Source organism: Schistocerca serialis, chromosome 3 (assembly GCF_023864345.2).
Source record: "Schistocerca serialis cubense isolate TAMUIC-IGC-003099 chromosome 3, iqSchSeri2.2, whole genome shotgun sequence".
NCBI lineage: Eukaryota > Metazoa > Arthropoda > Insecta > Orthoptera > Acrididae > Schistocerca > Schistocerca serialis.
Genome location: NC_064640.1, coordinates 828,618,697 through 828,624,866, shown reverse-complemented (window position 1 = coordinate 828,624,866; position 6,170 = coordinate 828,618,697).

Here is a 6,170-nt window from a genome sequence, read left to right as displayed (position 1 = left end):
CAGGAGTTTCCCATCTCTATGCTTAATTGATTGAATTGCCAAAAAGTAAATGTAAAAAGTGCTGGGAAAATCTCTACCAAAAGAGAAGTCAGTGAGGAAAACATATTTTTTCTATTGTAGATTAAACAAGGCTCAGTGCAAGTGCAAAATGAATAATAATCTTGTGAAAACATCAGGAGAGTTTTCTGCTGATCTTCAGTCAAACTTTTTCACCAGTAGTCTGCCAGAGAAAGACAACTAATAAATTGAACTAGACTATTGTTGGCATAAAAAGATCTAATGGCAAAAAGAAAAGAAAATTACATGCAGAACTGTTATACCAGTACAAAACAAATCCAGAGTTTCTAATTAATGTTAAAAATTATAAACAAGATATCTAAGGAGCTTTTAAAGGGAGGAAAAGAAATGACCAACAATATAATTCATTCAGAAGCAAAGAAACCAATCAAAGGCAATTGGGCAGTTGTTAAATCAGAACTTGGAATTAAATCCAACAACCAAGAAATTTCAAAAATTAAAATATAAAACACTTTCATTGTAAATCCTACTTAAATACCAGAACAGTTCAATGATTTCTGTAAAAATGGAGCACAATATGACGTCGATGTAGAACATTACCTAAAAAATAAATATGTATTTCTTTGTATCATAATGTGACTGTATGATTTGTAAATTTGATGCAGTGACTTACAAAAAGGTGGGAAAAACAGTACTACACTTAAAAAACTAAAAATTCTGTAGGATGGGGTGGCATAAATCCCTCCTCTCCAAAGTTTCTTAAAGCAGCTTTCAGTATAAATGGAAATGTCGTGTGGCTAGGGCCTCCCGTCGGGTAGACCGTTCGCCTGGTGCAGGTCTTTCGATTTGACGCCACTTCGGCGACCTGCGCGTCGATGGGGATGAAATGATGATGATTAGGACAACACAACACCCAGTCCCTGAGCGGAGAAAATTTCCGACCCAGCCGGGAATCGAACCCGGGCCCTTAGGATTGACAGTCTCTCACTCTGACCACTCAGCTACCGGGGCGGACAGCTTTCAGTATAATAGCTGGCCCATTCATGATTATAGATCGATCATTTGAAAGGGCTATACTTTCCAGATAAATTGAAATATTGTCATGTTCTGAGTATGAGTATTGCCAAAGATTGGGTGGCACTGTTTGTGAGAAGTGAATTAGCCAGTTGGCCTATGTGAGAGGGAGTCTTGACCTGGCTGTAATGTTAAATCCCTTATTACAAAATGTAAGTATTGGGAAGTAACTCGAAATAACCCCAGCTAGAAGTGGTTTGAAACTTTTAAATTTATTCCAAAACAGTTCCTACTTGCCTTGAAGAAGTACCCATGAAGAGATCAAGTGTTAGTACAGAGATGGTGACTGGCTAGCACCATTCTATCTTACTTTAAAATGACACAGACTGTATTAACTGAGCCTACACCCAATATACAACACACACATTTCTCCAGCTAGTTGCCTATGAGTTCATTAACTGCACTGATACTACTGCAACTACCTTTGTCTAGCCCCCCCCCCCCCCCCCCATCCAAGTGGATACAGGATGGAAAAGAACCACCATGGATTAATAGCAAAATTCCAAAGACACTGAGGAGACAGAGGTTGTTGCACTCTCAGTTCAAAAGAGAACGCACAAATGATGACAAAGCAATGGTTAATAGAGATTCGTGCATCTGTGAAAAGATCTGTGTGTGAAGCATACAACTACTAATGTCATATCTCAGTGAAAGATCTGGCAGAGGACCCAGGAAAATTCTGGTCCTATGTGAAACTGCTAAGTGGGTCTAAGGCTCCTATTCAGTCCATTGTTGACCAGTGTGGTGTGGCAGTTGAAGACAGCAAATCAAAAGCTGAATTTTTAAATTTCACGTTTGAGAAATTGTTCATGCAGGAGAATCATACAAACATACCGTCATTTGACCATTGGACAGACTCTTGTATGGACGACATATTAATAAGCACATCTGGAATGGAGAAACAACTGAAAGATTTGAAAGGAAATAAGTCACCAGGTCTGGGTGGAATCCCAATTTAGTTCTACAGAGTACTCTGTGGCATTGGCTCCTTAGCGAGCTTGTATTTATCATGAATCTCTTCCCAGCACAAAGCCCCAAGGGACTGGAAAAAAGTACAGGTGATGCCTGTATATAAGAAAGATAAGAGAATGGATCCACAAAATTACAGACCAATATCCCTAACTTCAGTTTTCTGCAGAATTCTTGATCATATTCTCAGTTTGAATGTAATAAATTTTCTTGAGACTGACAAGCATATGTCCACAAATCAGCATGGTTTCAGAAAGCATCACTCATGCAAAACTGAGCTTACCCTTTTCTCACCTGATATACTGTGAACTATGGATGAAAGACAACAGGCAGATTCCATATTTCTAGATTTCTTGAAAGCATTTGACATGGTGCTCCATTGCAGGCTGTTAATGAAGGTACAAGCATATGGAATAAGTTCACAGATATGTGAGTGGCTTGAAGACTTCTTAACTAATAGAACCCAGAATGCTGTCCTCAATGGTGAGTGTTCACCAGAAACAAGGGTATCATCAGGAGTGCCCCAGGGTAGTGTGATAGGACTGCTGTTGTTCTCTATATACATAAATGATTTGGCAGACCGCATGGGCAGCAATCTGCATTTGTTTGCTAATGACACTACGGTGTATGGTAAAGTGTCAAAGTTGAGTGATTGTAGGAAGATACAAGATGATATGGACAAAATTTCTAGTTGGTGTGATGAATGGGAGCTAGCTCTGAATGTGGGAAAAATGTAACTTAATGTGGGTGAGTAGGAAAAACAAACCTGTAATGTTCCGATACAGTATTATTAAGTGTCCTGCTTGACACAGTCAAGCCGTTTCAATATCTGGGCTTAACGTTGCAAAGTGGTATGATATGGAATGAACATGTGAGGGTTGTGTTAGTAAAGGCGAATGGTCTGCTTCAGTTTATTGGGAGAATTTTAGGAAAGTGTGGTTCATTGGTAAAGGAGACAGCTTATAGGACATTGGTGTGACCTATTCTTGAATATTGCTTGAGTGTTTGGGATCTGTACCAAGTCAGATTGAATGAGGACATTGAAGCAATTCAGAAGCAGGCTACCAGATTTGTTATTGATAGTTTCAGACAACATGTAAGTGTTATCAAAGTGCTTCAGGAACTCAAATGGGAATCCCTGGAGCGTAGGCAATGTTCTTTTCGAGGAAAACTACTGGGAAAATTTCGAGAACCAGCGTTTGAAGCTGACTGATGAATGATCCTACTGCCACCAACATATATTGCGCATAAGGACTATGATGATAAAATAGTTGAAGTTAGGGGTCATATGGAGGCGTACAGACAATTGTTTATGCCCCTTTCTACTTGCAAGTGGAAGAGGAGATCAAATGACTAGTAATGGTACAGGGTACTCTACATCATGCACTGTATGGTAGCTTGCAGAGTATCTACATAGATGCAAAAGTAGAGTTGTGTCAAATTAAAATCCAGTTTTCTTAGACATTTATAACCATTTTTGTTATATTTCTTTCCATAGGGTTACATTTTCTTTTGTGTCAATTTTATATTTCATTTTGATACAATTATAATATTTTTCTGACATGAGATAATTACATTTTGTTACACCATAAAAGTTTCTCTTTGTCTGTTTCTAAAAGATGTGGAGCAGTCTTGCTCTTTTGGATTCCTTTCATAGATCACTATTTCCTCAGTACTACTGTTACAAGATCTTTGCACTAGAATGTTTTCTGGGCCCTGATTTACAATGATAGTTGGTACACATATTCGTCCACAACAATCATTGTCATTAAAGTGTTTCCATACAGTTCTAAAGCATTCCATACAACATGTACATTATCTACAAAAATAGATCATCATAAGTATTATAATCAGTGTTATACTCACATATATAGTGATGGAATAGTGTGTTAGACACCTGAATTGCCTCATCTTTTCCTGCTGTTTAGTGACCATTCTTTCTGCATCATTTAAACTCTTTCTGACAACTTTCATATCATCTAATTGTGTGACTACATGATCTAATGGTAACTTTTAAGTTAGCAATGGAATGTGTGTATTCTCCTTATTTACTATACAACCATCGATTTTTAACTCTATTTGTCATGTTGAACCCTTCTCGGTTTTATTTGTACATATTATTTTGTCTGTTTGTATGAATGTTCTTGTTCCATACCCTTTACATTGACTGTTGAAGTGCACTTTTCCAACTCCTCCCAGTACTACATCCTTTGGAGCTTGCTTCCCACATAATACTGTCAGACCATTCCTCCTTAGGAACCATGTATAACCACTTATTGTTATTTAAATGTGTTCAAATACTTTGATTTAAAGATACAGTCATCTTTACACACTCACTTGGCATATTAATTACTGTCTGAAGCAACTTTGCTTCACACATCTTCCTGATCAAATGCTGACAATAGTGAAAATGTTTGTCTGCAAAGCATTCTGTTCTTATTTAATTCTTTAGAATCCAATAGTTTTGCATACTCTCTCTTTGCATCATTGGTAAGTAAGATCTCCTCCTCTGGTTGGATGAAAACATACTTCCCTGATGGCTGAGTGATTGCTTATAGTAAAGGAAACATTCCATATAACATAAATATGTCATTAGCTACTAAAAGTAACTTTTTTTTATATATCCTAACATGCTTTCCCCTACAAAGGCATCTACATTGATAACCTTTAATAAGAGTTATCTGATGATTCAACTAGAGGAACAGAGAACTTCATGTCTAAGTTCGCCTTTTGTTAAACTGAGGAACGTCACAATTTGTGGAGCAATTATTATGTGAGGCTGCAATATTCTATTCTATGCATTAACTATAGCACTTATCATTTGTTCATATTCTGATTTTGTCTCTAAATACATCTACCAATTGTGGCACTTATTTGCATATTGTTACAAATGTTCAAACTCTTTTAAATCCTATGTCTGCCTCTGTAACACACAATTTGATAAATCTTTCATTCCAAACTTTAAACATTTTTGTTTTCCTTTATCACACTTACTATTCTGTTTACCCCTGATAATATGGCTCTTACAACTGCCACTTGTTTTACATCATCTCAAAAGCCTTTTTGAATTTTTCTCCACCTCTTTTCTGTGCTCCTTGCAATATGTAGCATCAGCTTCATCTAGTGTGCCAAGTTCTATCATCCTTAGCTCCAAATGAAGTTAAACAGGCCATTCTTCTTCTTTCTTCTCATTGTCTCATGCTGTTTCAATTGATGCACCAACTTCTGTAATTCTGTTATTCTTTCTGTATGACATGTCACATATTTGCCTAGCAAGCAACATCCTATTCAGCCTACATGAAGTTCCTTCAGAGTGCCACTACACCTCTGTACTGTTAATTTGCCACATTGTTCAGCATTCTGAAAATGCTCATGTATACCATCAAAATTTACACATGTTACAATTCTGCATGATGTACAATTCTCCATGATGTACTTCTCCTAAATAATTATAGTACAGTTCTGAAGATGTCTCTATTTCTGAAACTTTGAACTCCATTGGAAATTGTTCTGTGTTGGTGCTTTCTGTGATTACTACTACTATTTGAAATGTGATCATGTATCTCTTACCTGTGCTTGATACCTCTAAAGCGCCCACTATGTCCACTGAACACTTTTCAATTATACTTTTCTCAATGTCTGTTACTTTCAGTGGCAATTTTTGTCTTCACCTGCATAAATTTATTTTTTATGGCATGATGGAAATTTCTGTACATATTCTTTTGCCTCACATTTCAATCCTTTCTGTTGTATCTACTGCTTTATCCTCTTGAACATTCTATAGCTGCCCATTGCCCTATTAATAGATTACATTTATTTTATTTAGAATATTTTTCTTTTCTTCCAGACTAATTTCAGTTTCCTTAACCTCTGCCCTGCATTTTCTGCTGACACATTCAGCATTTACCTGTGCCTGCCACACAGTCACCTGACTACCTCTTTCCTTTCTGTCCATCTGATCCCTATCAGTATGGATTAGCTCACTGGGATGTATTCTACTAAGAGCATCTGTACTGATATTCATCCTAGCTGGCTTGTAGATAACCTTGTAATTGTACTTTTCAAGCGTAGGTCTCCAATTCAGGAGCCTCAAACTAGGATCCTTTCCA